Source organism: Amblyomma americanum, chromosome 1 (assembly GCF_052857255.1).
Source record: "Amblyomma americanum isolate KBUSLIRL-KWMA chromosome 1, ASM5285725v1, whole genome shotgun sequence".
In the NCBI taxonomy this organism is placed as follows: Eukaryota; Metazoa; Arthropoda; class Arachnida; order Ixodida; family Ixodidae; genus Amblyomma; species Amblyomma americanum.
This window is the reverse complement of record NC_135497.1, coordinates 148,687,751-148,703,533: the sequence shown is the minus strand read 5'-3', so window position 1 is coordinate 148,703,533 and position 15,783 is coordinate 148,687,751. Positions and strand designations below refer to the sequence as shown.

The 15,783-nt window shown below is 42.3% G+C and overlaps 1 long non-coding RNA gene across 3 annotated transcripts; it reads left to right on the top strand.

The window, feature by feature from the left end:
• Positions 1-2,130: 2,130 nt before the first annotated feature.
• Positions 2,131-15,209, top strand: LOC144136400 (uncharacterized). 3 transcript variants are annotated; one of them, XR_013315604.1, is made up of 8 exons: positions 2,131-2,285; positions 2,693-2,763; positions 6,322-6,429; positions 6,559-6,739; positions 9,062-9,176; positions 9,419-9,574; positions 13,247-13,354; positions 15,031-15,209. It is a non-coding gene; the product is annotated as an uncharacterized LOC144136400 (long non-coding RNA). The 3 variants fall into 3 exon arrangements; XR_013315606.1 differs by lacking the exon at positions 6,322-6,429 and having other exon boundaries at positions 2,132-2,285; positions 15,031-15,208; XR_013315603.1 differs by lacking the exon at positions 2,131-2,285 and having other exon boundaries at positions 2,514-2,763; positions 15,031-15,207.
• The last annotated feature ends 574 nt before the right edge of the window (positions 15,210-15,783 follow it).

Genomic DNA, 15,783 nt, shown 5'->3' with positions numbered 1-15,783 from the left:
TTTCCAGCCTGTGCTAGCATATTACTGTGATGTAAATAATGAAGCATGCCAGCACTGTACAATATGCTGTAACACTTATGAAATACTCCCCTTCAAGGCTACCGCATGCCTCTTATATGCGGTAAAGTTTAAATCTGCCACTAGCTAGTCTGCAAGATGAGACGCCAAGCCTCTGACATCTGGCGATGTGTACCTCCCATGTAATTAGAGTGATTGGAGATGCTCCTTTTTGATGGCATTTCAGTTGCTGGGTGTGGAAGGACCAAATATGAAGGGCAACAACTAGACACCAACTTTTTAAGCAACATCACAATAAGCAATGTGCCTTAGCTTTCCTTCTGTCCAAAAAGGAGTTTCATTTTCTATGTTCTGTGTACACACAACTGCTTGCATGTGCACATTTTGGCTTGCTGGGAGGTGCTTTCCTCTGTTAAGCTACAGTTTTAACTCTGGCCTCAGTCTTCTGCGCCTTCTTAATTTTTTGCTAGCGTTCACCTTAAGTCGCGTACAAACTCACGCAGATCTCCACTCTTATACGTTTCCAGCTGTCACATCTTCTCTGCCTTCGTCATGTCCACCACTGCATCCAATGCCTTCAAGTCTGCTGTGTATAATCATTTTAATTAATCTGCCTACACATGTATTTATGTTAGTTGCTCTCCTCTCTTCGATGCCAATTGGCCCTGAGAGTAAATAAGTGAAATGGTAGTCTGATCTAGGTCTGAGCAATCACGCATTATGTTGAGTTTATTTTACCACGTTGGCCAGTAGAGAGTGGAAGGAAAAAAAGCTGCTAAGTGGAGCTCGACATGCCTCTCGACCCCTACACTGGAAAGCAGCAGACACCAAGGCATACGTAATCACTAACGACAACAGAACATGACAAGTGTGAAGTAATTCAGTAACGTTCGTCGCATTTACCACAGTGCATACTCGCTGCTCAGTAATTTATTACCTCATTAGACATTCTTCAAAGAGAGTGTACAATTATGTGTTTTGTTTGAACGTGGCACCACAGTACAATGACAATCATTAACCTTGTGCCAACACAACATAAAATAAACTTCTGCCCAGTAAATGCATTGCTTACATGCCACCACGGCACCTGTTTAGAAAATAAGCTCAAAATATTAGTGACATTAAATTTGAGCAGACGGTAATTCCCCTACCCCCTCCCTAAAAAAATGAAAAATGGTGCTCTTCCGACGGTACGTTTGTACGCTGTAATATTTGCGAGTCCAACTACGTGTGAAATTCAGATATAGATAATTAACGCCATAGCATTCGGTTGAATGCGAGGCGCCAGGGCGCGGGCAAACAGTAATCGTCTTCAGGTATCCACTGGTGCCACGCCCTGAGGGCCACTGCTCGGCGAATACCATTCATGGCCACGTTCACATCCAACAAGCTTGTCACAAACATCACACAGGTGATGATGCAGCAGCAGTTCATCATTGCTGTTGGCCAGTGCTGAATTTTTCGGCGTGGTAAACGGAATCATCCACCGAAACGCGCGTCGACTGTTACTCGCCAGATTCTTGCAGTCCCGCGAGGGAGAGCAGCTTTTCCGTCGGCTTCAAGTCTCCTCTTTCGTGCAGGGCCACTGGCATTGTAACGCACATTCTGCATGATCGTTTTACTACGCACCGATGCCGCACGGGACAGCGAGCTGTTGTATGTACACTCCAATGCAGCGTTCCGGCCACACACATACACACACACACATACTAAAGACACGCAACGCGCAGGACGCACGCAGCGAACACGGAAGAACAAAAACCCATTCCATAGCGCCTGTTCATTAAACTCCACACTGCGCTAACTGCGCACATGTTTCCGACTGCGGGCTCGGCTAGCGCTTCGACTTCGCCATGGCTAGCCATGGCCAAGCTGCGCTGCCGCTGGTGGTAATAACGTTCATGCAACGAAAAGAAAAAAGAATATATCAAACGATTCAAGTTGTCAGCTAAAAAAGCTACCGTAAAATTAAATACATCTTATATGTTTTTGCCGTTGTGCGCCTTTGCGACATCAGCGACGTGAGCTTGAGCGCGAATACGCGAATGGCGCTATGAATTTCCCGTGTTGCTCCGTAAATTGCAAATGGCGCGGCTGCGCCGCTAACATGCTTGCAGAGGTAGTCGGTGCGAACAGTTGGAAGTTCAGTCGACTGGAATTGCTCAAGGAAAGTCAGCGGCACTGCATTTTTATTGTTTCTGTGCATTGCGAGTGACTTTGGCGGCAGCCACTTGGCAACGTCTCCGGTTTGGCGAACTTGTGAGAAGGTGAGCCTTTTGTTCTCAAATTTTGAAAGCGGTTTTTTGTTTGTATTGTAACCCTGCGTCTCGTCGCATGTTATGTTCACGATAACATCAGTACAACGTGCATGCGCTTTCTGTCTCTATTTAGAGTAATATTGGTCGATCAGCGTAAACTTTTGGATTCAATTAAGCACGAACTGTCCATGTTGGTACTGCGTGTCGTATGTGTTTTGAGATGATTCTGAGCGGGAGATGGTGTTCTGATAATTTGTGTACTACCAGATATAGTCTAGACATTTGAAACCATTTATCACACTGAAACAAAGTTGGAAAACTGTTTTGTGTTCATGCATCTGCTGTCCTTAAACTTGACTTTTCGGCAATCATTTGCATGGCTCCTTTGGATCTGGAAAATTGACTACTGTTGCCAGGGGTGCCTGGTAGCAGAGCTCCTGGGGACGCCCAGTGGGTCATTTGTTTGTCCAAGTGCCCAGTACCAAAGGTACCATTCCTGACATTTTTTTCCCAGTCCGTTAACCTCATATTCCTTGCAAAGATTACAGTATGTAATCAGGTAGTAAAAAAATTGGTAACTTCTGCATATTTCAGAACAGTTCAGAGAAATGCACATGCAGCATCAGTATTCTCTCGGTAGAATTTCTGAGACCTGGATTCATTTCTTCTAGGACTGTGGCAAGCAGTAGGTCAACTGTACATAAATTTATTTTCCTCTGGTGCAAAGTAAAGAGTGCAAACGTCATAAGACAAGTCTCTAGTCTGTTTCATTCTCACTGCATTTGGCCAAAGCATAATATGAAATGCTGTATGTTTTATGCCCTAGTTTCCTTTACATTGAGCAGTAGATATTGACAGTGAATAGCAAGGCAACTCCACTCACTGACGGTTTTGCCTTCGGCAGCAAAACAGGGAATACCTTACCCCATGTGTTATCTCGACAGACTGAAAACTGCGATGGACAGCTGCGTCCACAGCTGCTATCACCTCCCAAGTGCATGCGCTCGTAAAACACATAATAACTCTGGATTGCCATTAACATAGCCTTGCTCATTGCAGTTGCCGATAAACACCTCATAAGTGGTATTATTATGCACTCTTTTCTTTGGCACTATGTATGAGCTTCTCTTTTCGCGCTTTCTAGAAATAATGCATGCAGTTTTGAACTGCGAAAAGAGAATTTACGTTTAACTAGATTGTCATGTCAGTCTGTTACAGCCAAATTGTACATTGATGTCAGTGCTGGTGGTTTCTTTTCATTATTTTAGGAGAATGTTATAATTTTACCTATAGCAAATAATAGCCCTCACTAATTAGCTGATTTTGTCATGTCCAGTATTCTGATATGCTAAGCCACCAAAGCATGATTCAGAATGTTGTCAGAACTAAAGGCACTGAGTCTTTCGTGTCAGTAAAAAATGTGCTTTATACCCCTGTCACATGGCATTCCTCGAAGGCCTTTCCAGCAAAGGCACCATTTTTCACCAAAGGAGCGAAAGCTTAAAGGAGCAGCGATGCAGCTACACGGTGCAGCCCAAAGGTGAAAGTCGTTCAGGCTTAGCACCCGCTGCTATACTCGAGGTGGCTGAAGTGAGTGTTCTAAAATTAAAGTGGTGTATTCTGTTCATTCGTTGAGCTTTGACAATTTTTTATTCTGATTGCTTCCTTAAAAGTACTGCAACAGCTACTCTCATCAGCAGGAGCAGGTTTTGTACGTGTATTGCCTTGGCCTCCATGGGCGCTCGGTGTTGCCGCAACACTTTCACTGTCTTGAAATTTGAACATAAAACATAAACACCCGTACAAAAACCAAAGCCAGACACACCTTTCGTATTTGAAAAAAATGTTTTCAAACATTATTAGCTTATGTATTTTTTTATTGCTTTTACTTTTTGACTTTGGATGGTACTGCGATCACAGCTGCTCGAATGCCGCGTCTTCGGGCTCCGAAGGTCTCGGTTGAGCACCTTCGCCTCCAAGGCCCTTAGCGACAAAGGCGCAACATTTGTACCGGGTAGCTGCACTCCTTACGCCTTTGGATATGATTCTCAAAGGCCTTTGCGGTGCCCGTGTGACAGGGGTATTAGTGTGGTATGGCTGCTTGAACACCTGTCCCTGGTATCTCACAAACTGAATAAGGAAGGGAAAAGCCTCAGGGTGCTTGCCGACGTTTTGACAAGAGGACTTGTCTTTGTCTGGCAAAGTGTTCATCATTGGTGGGGTTTAAATAAGGTTTTCACTTCGAGGCGAAAGGCCTGTTGTGTGGGACGAGGGTGCGATATGGGAAGGGCGTTACGATGGGGAGCATGAACCTTGACCAGGCATGATAGCTGCTAAAGAAGATTAACCGGTTGACCTGCAAAACTGTGAAAACAAAAAAGCCCAATTCAGTAGAAACGAATCTCGGGGTATGGAGTGTGGATAGTGGGCTTGAATGGCTTTATGTCCAGCCACAACAGGTGGCTTGGTATGGCTGGCTGCCTTTTCCTGAAAAACTAGGATAAAGGAATTAAGGAGCATGGCAGAATAAAATTCCAGGGGGGGTGGGGGGCAAAATAATTTGAAGTAAAAAGAGAAAATGAGGGCAGGTTCGGAGAAAAGGCAAAAAGAAGGGGGAGGGGGAGGAGTATGGCAGCCAAGGTTCCGAGAAGTGATGTCAGGAGGTGCAGGGCGTAAGGTTAAAGTATAACGATAAATTAAAGAAAGCAGGAAAGGAGGGGGAAAATGTGGGTTGGGAAACCTCTGACCATGTGCAAGGCCTTTTCAAATAATTATGCCAATTCCGGAATGTACAGAGCTGGCCACATTTAGTGCAAACATGTGAGCGCATGGCCGCACTCTTTAGAGGTCCACTGTGTGCGGCGCAGCCACTCATCGCTGCAAAATGGCGCAAGAGGAGATGCACCTGGATGTGGTGCTTCGTGTCATGTTACACTTCGATGTGTGGCAATGTCAGACACAGTGGCCCAAAGAGCACAGCCATGTGCTCGCTTGTTCGCACTAAGAGTGGACAACCCTGTACTTGATTCTAAGTTTCCTCTGTATATGTTGACCCCAGACGAAAACAAGTTGTCTTGTCGAAACGGCAAGCACCCTGAGATTTTTCCTTCCCTTGTTCACTTTTTGAGTGTCAAGAAACCATCTGCCTACTCTTTCTGTACCATGCACTCCACATCTTGTACGGTTATCTTTGTATGTATACACCAGTGATAAATCATGAAGGAAATCAAGGGATTTGTATTTGTATTGCTTAACACTTACTTTAAAGCTATATCATGAGGGTATAGTTGAAAATGTGCTATGGGGGCTTGGTTGTGTGTCGTGACTGGTTTCTCTTTATCAGGGCTACTTGACAGCCACCATGAAACACAGGCTTTTGAAAAGTCGTTCCTCATATAAAAGAGCGTTTCCACTGTTACAATGGAAATGTTATTTGCTAAAAACTTCAATCATTGCAGTTCAGGGATTGATATTTTTCAAATAACTAACCTGAAGTTCAAAACCTGCAGAAGGAACTATGTAACTTTTTTCCTGCCTTAAAAACCCAGTACTTATTTGCCAGTTTCAGCAAGCAGAGGTCTGTTTCATGGCACATACTTTCCACTACCTTGCATGAAAATTGTGCAGTACAGGCCCACCATAATACTAGGGGCATAGTATACTGCTTGTATGCAACTACTTTGTCATTAGACCATGCATAGCATGGTCTTAAAGTTATTCTTTTCATTTGCAACTGGTTCATAAAAGGCCTATTCTGGCAAAAGGCATTTAGCAAAATTATCTTCCTCTGAATGCTTCTAAGGATAACTTTAGTTCATTCAGGAAAATATATATTGACAATATCTCTTGAAGGCATGATTATCCATATTAGCTCTTGTTACCTCACAGTATTTAGTTTTGTGCCTCCAGCATCACTGACTTGCATCATATGTTAAATAGTGTAGTAAAAAGCTTGCTGTTAGTTTAAACCACAACTCATGATGGGGCTGTGCACTTTTTGTTGTGTTACATGAAATATACTTATGTATGAAACAATTTCTTTCAGCTGCACCTCACATGATTCAAATTCCATCAGAAGAAAGGCTGCAACACAACATTGCTCACTACTATGTTGCTTTCCCAGCACATAACATGCCATAACAGCACATAGCAGGTAAGATGGGAACAAAAACAGTGCATGTATATGTTCCACACATGCATTTTGTGTGCTACCAACACTATGATATGATTAACTATGTCATGTAAGAGAGAGCACACAAATCATTTTTTGTATATATTGCAGCATGGTTATTTCAAGTTTTAAACTGGCCATTGAAACGACCCATTGTATCACCGCTGGTTACCCGATGGCACTGGGGATCGAACTCCACACCTACCGCTTGCGAGGCAGATGCTCGGACCACTAGGCCACTCCTGCGGTCCCCCCACTGATGTTGCTTACACCAGGCGCTGTTAAAGCCCCGGTATGTATGTTAAATGCATTTTAGAAAACCATTCACTTCCAAAGTACCATTTCATCTTTATAGCAAAACCACAGTTCGCCTAGCTAGACAAACCTGCTGCATACAAGCCAGCAGAAGGGTTGCACATACATGCTTCGTTAGGAAAACATAAAAATCAAGCAGAGCCTGCCCTTCATGGTGCATTATACCCTGATTTTGAGCAATGATCAAGATAGGCAGATGGTCATTTCATTGAACACTTGCATGATACATTCGTAGAATCGAAAAGACAAGTACTATTGCAAAATCTTCAAACAGTGTTTATTCTCAGAGAAAACATATCATGAAAAAAGTGTTGGATTAGTTATGGTGCACCTTGTATGGGGAAAGGGGCTCCCACTTTGTGAAAGGCTTAATTTTGGAATAACGACAGCGTTTAAACTAGTTGGGTTACCATGTTTAGATAGTGGATGTGCTCAAAAAGACACTGGAAGTAAGTGCACGGTGTGGAAATCTCTTTCTGTATCCTTGTCTTTTCGAGCGCTTTCACGATCTAAACTTAATTTTGCAAGAGAGCAAGGAAAACAAATATTTAAATTCTGATAATTAAGGATAAAAGATCATGTTTCATTGTGTTGCTTAAAGTGTACATTGTATCACTATTGCTGTATTGCAGCACTTCTGTCGTGGCCTTGCATTGCAGCCTCTTGACTTTTGTTTATATAATAGGCAGTCCTTTTTTTCATTCGATTGCAACACTTTAGGAGTTACTACAGAGTTGCGTGGTAGCGAACTCTCAGATTAACGGTTTGCATTATTACGCCCGCATAACTTGCTAAGTGTTTCACTGCAGTCTTGTTACTAGAACAGCCTCTTGAAAGTATTCAGCCTGGTGGTCATTGAGGGTTACTGTTCACATATCAAAATGCCGGATCAGCTGTATACTCTTTACAGCTACCAGAACTATGGTACATTTCATGACATGCTGGCTGAAGAGTGCTGGAGCACCAGACTGGGGATTTGGATGAAACAATTTTCAAATGTGTGCTCGGTATCACGCTGTTTTGTTCCAGTTGTGGAGAGGTTTTCTTTTCATATTTGTTCTGTCAAACATTTAAATTTTGGGCAATATGTTGTTGCCTTTATCTTGTGTTCTCTTTGTTGTTGAGGTTTAGTATTTTTGGCACAAGCACTCCACTCTATTACTTTTCAGTATAATTTAAAATTTGTAGGGCACGTCATGAAGAATAATACTTCTACTTGAATAATCTGCATGTGTTTATGTTCTCATTGTTGATATAAAAACTTAGGTGAGACAGCTTGTATTTTAGCTCTGGCTAGAATTTTTAGGAGAGCCTCAGTAACATAATCACATGACCAACACAAACTTGGTATTATTGTTTGTGCAATGAAAAACAGTTTTAAAATAGTTATTAACAGCTGTCAGTGTAGGACTGGCCTAAAATGTTTTGTGCTCTATGTAGCTCTTCTCTGAGGCAGGATTAATTCATCTGCACCTGCAGCCTGATACCGCCAAGATACCAATTCTTGGATGAACTTATGATTTTTTTTCACTGAGCAAACTTGCATCATCTTGAAGCATGGAACTTGAGCTGATTCTTAACAGCTCTAGTGTAGCGAATTTCATTATCCTCATTGCTTAGTTTACATTCACCTCAGGACAATGGCCTTTTCCAGTTTAATTATCTGTGTCTTGCACCAGCTACATGCCACACTATCAGAAATCACCTAATCTTATCTAGTGAGCTTATAATCAGCTATCTCCTGCTATATTTTCCTTAGGGTGAAATTCATTTTGTTGCGATACAATGCACAAGCTGTTTCCTGGCGTGGTGCTCAGCTTATCTGGAATGAAATGCTTGGGAAATGGGTCTCTGATTTCACCTTGAGTAGACGAAATTAACGTGTGCTAAGGCACTCTTTGGCCACAGATGCCCTTGTGCCATTAAAATCCATCAAATTCATTATGTTGCCCTAAGATACCATTGGTGATTCATTCTCTGCATTGTATGCCCTGGCCAGATCCATTTTCTTCTTTTAATTTCTGCCAGAATATTAACAACTTCCTTGTTCATCCCTGTTATGGTTTCACTCGGTCAGTTGTTCTATTAATAATTATAATCACTTTATTGAAAACATATTTTGGGCTAAATGGCATCAAGTTTGCCACTCTGCATAATGATATATATGTTTGGTCTTGTATGTCTTTACTTGTGTGGTAATGTTTATTTTGTGCTCACTGTCTAAACAACCTTATTTGCCTATGATATCCTAAGCCCTTCTATACCTATTTTCCTTCCCCCTGGCTCTTTTTCTTTTCAGTCATTCCTCCTCTTTCCTTTACACCGGCCATTGGTCACAAGGCTGCTGTGGGAACGACAGTCAGCACTGGGCCCTTTTTTGTTCATGGAACCTGCACTGCTACTATTAGCACATAGTACGTTATCAGTATTTTTGTGATACTGCATTTATTGTTATTTATGAAGTAGTTGGCTAAGGCAATGGTAGCAGTGTTGGATATTGCAATATATTAAGCATATATCTCACTTGCAATATATCAGTGTGTTCACTACTACACTACCCTCTATTTCTTTCAGTTCAGTTATTTGGCTATAGATATATTGTGCTGCTTTCCTAGCTTAGTCCACTCAAACTAAAACTTTGCTCTTTGTGTCACAGGTAGAATCTACAATGATTGCTGCTCTGTGTCTTGTAAGCAGGAGGCAGTGTTCAATGGAGCCATGAACTTTCCTTGGAATTGAAAAGCCTTTGCCGTATTATGCGCTGAACCACGAGTGTGAAGAGGAAAATGTCATGCCTTGGATTTCTGCAGAGGTGAGCCATTGCAGTGAATCCACCAGCGCGAAAGACAGGGATGAGAAAGGAGACAAGACAGGTGCTGACTCGCGACTATAGTTTATTGGCGTGAACAGGGAATATATAAAAAGCCAAGCAATACCATAAACCATGTAGTTACAGATAAGCATACAGGACAACATGAGTCAAAAATCGCCCTCAACATTTCCTTGATCGAGGTAGTCCAACTCACTGTGTGTTAACACGATAGACAAAACACACATTCTTCACGGAGTCATAAGATGTGTCTAGCCTCGATAATCTCCCATTTAATCTCTCTGAATTTACTGCCAAAATGCGTGTTGCCAAAAGAAAAGGGTAGCAGACTTCACATCCCGTGCAGTGTACAGCAGAGTTACCCCAACCACCTAGCCAAGCCCCTACCCTCTTGTGTTCCTGTAGTCTTACATTCATACACCTTCCAGTTGCACCTACGTAAACCAGACTACAAGATAATAATATTTGATACCACATTCATTTTACAAGGTACATATACATTTCACTCTACACGTGTACTTTTCTCGAGCCACATTCACAGAATTATTCTTAAAATTTTACATGCTTTAGACAACGTATTAGGGGCCGAGAAAGCCACTTTTACATCATACCTTCTGGCCACATTTTTCAAATTTTGCTACAATTTATGTACATACGGTAACACAACTGGTTTTTTGGCATCTCGCTGGCTGGCCCCAGCCAGATTGTGCCGGTCGCCGCAAAACTGTCTCAGCTTCTTTAACAATTTATCATATGCTCTTGCAGTAACAAGGTTTGGAAATCCTGCGTTCGTTAACCTTAAAATCTGCTCTTGGAAACTAGTCGTCATGCTGTGAAAGCATAATTTCATCAATTCTGAGCCCGCGCTAGAAAGTGCAATGCTATCTTTCACTAGCTTGGAATGGTCGACATGTAGCCAGGTAGCAGCTTAACACTCGCCAGCACACATGAAGTGTGCTGAACATCAAGGTAAGGTCCAGGAACCACAGCTCTTTTTCTTGGGACATTTGCTCCAAGGTAAACCTGAGATAAAGGCCTTGCTCCTTAAACAACTTGAGATGTACAGGTCCCGAACTATCACAACCTTTATAAAAGACCAGAAAATCATCGACATAGCAAAAGATTTTTCCCCCAGCCCATGCACATTCTAGACAATTATTCTATCCACCCTACTCAAGAAAATATTGCTTAGCTCAAGGTCAACCTTTGAACCACTACATATTCGAGACTTTAGAACACATACCGCACTGCACTACTCTACAAACATGCTCTTCAAATAAATGCTATTCAATAACATGCTCTTCAGATAAATTTCAGAATAGGATTCATGCAAAATTATCCCTGGTTATTTGCAAAAGCATCTGTCTACTTCGCATCTTGAAGATCCATTTCTTGTACTCAATTCGCAGTGTGGTTGAGTATCTTAAGAATGACAATCCAGCGGATTGTCTTGTGATTAGTGTCGATGTAGAACTATTTTATTCTATCCCGTATGAAGATCTTGTGAAAAGCTTATGAATGTGTATATCGGAGCACAACGATGAGCTCGTGTTTAGGAATGGGTGTGTAACATAAGTCTTTTTTGGCACTTGCCTCCTTTTATTTGAAGTGAAGAGCATGTTTGTGGAGTATGGCAGTGCGGCATATGTTCAAAAGTCTGCTAAATGTATCGATTCGAAGGTTGCCCCTGTGCTAAGCAATATTTTCTTAAGCAGGGTGGAAGGAATGATTGCCAAGAAATTGCATGGGCTGGGGGAAATCTTTCGCTACGTCTATGATTTTCTGGTCTTTTACAAAGGTTGTGATAGTGTGGGACCTGTACATATTGTGAACTTGTTTAAGGAGCAAGGCCTTTGTCTTAAGTTTACCTTGGAGAAAATGTCCCAACAAAAAGAGCTGCGGTTTCTGAACCTTACCTTGATGTTCTGCACACGCCATGTGTGCTAGCGATATTCACCCAGGAGTGTTAAGCAGCTACTTGACTGTTGGTCGAACGATTCTAAGCTAGTGAAAGATAGCATTGCGTCGTCAAGTCTAGGCTCAGTATTGGTGAAGCCATGCTTTTACAGCGTGACAACTGGTTTCCAAGAGAAGATTTTAAGGCTAATGAAAGCATGATTTCCCAACCATGCTATTGCAGAAGCGTGCGATAAATTGTTAAAGCTGAGCATATAAGATTGGGCAAGTTGGTCTGACATGCTAAAGATAAGAATGGCGCAGCATCAAGTAACGAGGACAACAGGAGAGCACACCCACGCACAAGTGCCATCCTTGGAGCGGATGCAGAATCTAAGAGCGTGTACTTGACATTCAGCGTTGGCAGCCCAGGATCGGGCTCGTTCAATCTTTAGCGTTCAAATCCGTGTTTCCTCGTTTCCTTGACTGTCAAGGCTGAATGTCAAGCACGCGCTCTTGGATTTTGTATCTGCTCCAGGGTTGGCACTTGTGTGTGGGTGTGCTGTCCTGCTTTCCTCGTTACTTGATGCTGTGCCATTCTTCCCTTTAGCATGTTAAAAGCTGAAACCCCTTCGCAGGGACTGGCATGATCAGGCTGGGGCCAGCCAGTGAGATGCCAAAAGACTGACTGTGTTGTTGCAGATTGTTGCAAAATTTGAAAACTGTGGCCAGAAGGTATGACGTAAAAATGGTGCGTTCGGCCCCTAATAAGTTGTCTACAATCTGTAAAATTGTTAATAATTTTGTGAATTTCGTTAGGGAAAAGCACATGTGTCGAGTGAAACGTGGCAACATATATGTGCCTTGCAACCATTGCATGCATTGCATACCATTATCATGTGGTTGGGTTTATGTTGGTGAAACTGGAATGTGTATCAATGTAAGACTACAGGAGCATGAGAGGTATTTGGATATTGGTAGGGGTTGTAACTTATCTGCATATTACAAGGGATGTGAAGGCTGCTAGCCATTCCTTTCGGCAACACGCATTTTGGCACTACGTTCACAGCAGATTAACCAGAAAATTATCGAGGCTAGACACATCTTATGACTCGGTGACGAATGTGTGAGTGTGCTGCCCATAGCGTTAACATGCAGTGGGTTGGACTGTCTAGATGAGAGGAATGTTAAGGGCAATCTTTTACTTATGTTGTGATGTAGCTTATGTGTAATTGCGAGTTGCGAGTCAGTGCCTGTTTTGTTTCTTTTCTCGTCCCTGTCTCGTGCTGATAGATTCAAGTACTTGTAGAGTAGATTCACTGAATTGTGTACTTGCAGAGGCTTGTGAAAAAACGAGAGGAATTTTCTTTCCTTCATGCGGAATGGAAGGTTGAAATTTTTTTACTTAAATGTTTGCAGCATTAAATTCTATTCGGAAAGGTAAAACCCACTTTATTGTACATTTTGTGTGCAATGGTGCCGGTGGCTGCATGCAACTGAAAACATTCGTCCAGGTTATCTAGCTAGCGTCCTTCTTCCTTGTGCCACATTTTCTGAAATAATATTTTGTCAGATTTATTTCAATCAGAATTTCTAAGAACATATTGGTGATCACATAATTTGGTGATCACATACGACATAATTCAAAGCGTGATCATTGGTATTTTTTAGTCTGGGGCAGTACAATGAGAAGTACATAGTATATAGTAAAATTAAATATGACCAGTCTAACATAAACAAAACTACTTCTTTTTAAAGGAAAATTTTGCTACCGAAGTGCTGGAGTGACATGGCATTATGAAGACGTGGACAGTGTGCTGTATTCATGATGGCACGAGAACTTGCGTACAGTGCTTCAGGTAACTGGTGAGTACCTTGGTGCTGTGCTTCTGCTAATGTAGCCAAATTATGTTTTTAATCTAAGAGAGTATCTGAAAACTTAAGCAAAAATTGAGTAGTATTTAGATATTCTTGCACCAGATACCACTGTGAGAATTAGTTATTAATGATGTGTCTCACATGTACCCTTGTCTGCTGAATATAGTAAGCATGGCTTTCGAGCTGAGTGCCTCCGACGTATGAAAAAAAAATGGCCACTGGGCTGCTCCACAACGCATGGAGCAGCCCAGTGTAGCACATTCAGGCTTCATGGAGTGGAGAATGAAGGCAGTAAATAATTTAAGAGTAGAAAACACAGCACAAACCACAGGACCAGGAAACTGACAGGACACACCGACCCTGATGACACTCTTTGCATGAAGGGTGTTATAAAGTTGCCTGTCATGTAGAGCAAGATAGAGGTCGCACAGGACGGGTGTTAAATATGAGTTGATGCAGACACCTGTCATTACGTAGTACTCACTGTAGAACTCGAGCAAGAAGCAAAGGTAACAGCTGAGCATGGCCTCTCTTGTGCTTTCCTCTGCAAGCAATCTAGAATTGCACTTAGAAATCTTTTATGCTTTCTCTTGACATATACATCATTGCTGCATGTGGCGAGGAAAAGTACATACCCTTGATGTCAAGTGACAGTGAACTCACAGGGCTGGTAACAGCTCACTGAGGTGTTGTGGTATATCTACAGGGCACCTCATGAGAACAAAGAGCCCTTGAAGGAATTCTCTCAAAGTTTGTTGCCATATGGACCTCTTTGTAATCAATGACTAAAAGGCAAGCCTTCCTTTAGTGTCACAAAAAAAAGGCCTAGGACATGGGTCTTTTTGCTTCTCCATTAGTGCCAAAATGTTTGCTAGCGAGATCTTTTGCAGATATATAATTATTTCACAAAATGTCAAGAAGGAGACTGAAGCTGCACCAAGCAGTACCAGTAAAAAACTTATCACAGCTGTTCAAAAAGCAGAAAGACTCATGCCTTCATCCTTATTTTGCATCAGACACATGAGGACACTTCGTCTTTCTGGGTCATCATTTTAAAAAGGTTCACATGGCAACGGCCTTTGGTTAAATTTCTTCCAAGAGCCCTTTTTTTGAAACTTGAGCATCCGTTCCTTGTGAGGCACACTGCAGAGATATTGGAATGCCATAATAAAAAGCGTCATAATCTGCCGCAACGGGCATGCCCGGGGACTTTCACTTCGTCTTGTCTTGCCTATAACAAATTGGATGGACGATAAATTCGGCAAGCGTCTCCCACCTTTTTCAGATGTTACCAATGTTCCTTGCTCGCTAAGTTGTGCATTTAGTACTATGTACAGAAAGGCACCTGCATTGAATTGCATCTGGCCCCCATCCTGAGCTACTTTCTATTTGCACAAAATAAGCAACAGTAGACTTTCATGCGCACAGTGCCGCCCGGGAAAGCGCATTTTGTCTGCTTCTTTCTGGACCTGTGGTTTTTACTGTTTACTGTTATGAGAAATGAATTTTGGGCAATAAATTATAACTGGTTGGTTCTCGGTGAATGGCTTTTGAAAGCTTCTACAAAAGCCGATTGTTCAATAGCGGATGGTTGAAATGTATTTGTGAAATTTATATTTGGTGTTGTGTGACCACTAAATGAGGATTTTTTTTATGCTTTTCAGATGGATCCGACAGCAATGTGCAGATGTACAATGTGTGTAGTTTGCCATGAAAATAAAACGTATGTACTTGTACTCACCCAAACACTTACCACTCTTTCATTCTAAGCTGCATTCTTTGTACGTATGCACTACATAATATGCGTAAAGGAAAGCCTTGTACATAATACTTATTTCTTCGGCACCTGGACGGCTATATCTGCAGTGAACATTGCGGGCAGAAGCTATACGAAGACGCATGTCATGTACTACAGAAAGTACATAATTACAATACAGATAATTTCCGCTCTAGATGAAATGACTTCCGAGTAAACGGAGGACGTATGCATACACATTGCGGAAACTTCAATAAGAACAAAACATAAGCATTCGTTGTGAAAAAACGATTTCGGTCTCGTGCATAGCATGGCGTAACTTTCCGTTACCAAGAATGTGACAGTCGTCATACGGAGTCTCTGTTTCTGACATTTAGTCCGTACCTCATGTTGTGGAAAACCCTCCGGCAACGCATTACCAGCGGGTTTCTCTGTACTGCGGAGCATTTTTTTTTACAGTGTAGGTGGTAGGTACTATCGGACTATTTGCCAACGCGCCGATGCAACAATTGTTTATTCAACATTAGCATCCCAGCGTCCGCGGAGGAGACTGAAAGGAGAGTCTCGAGCAGTCGCCCGCTATCACTTGGCTACCCGGAACCCTGTACACGCGGTCCGCGCCTCATATTATACGCCCAGTACGCCACTGAAAGCCGCCCAG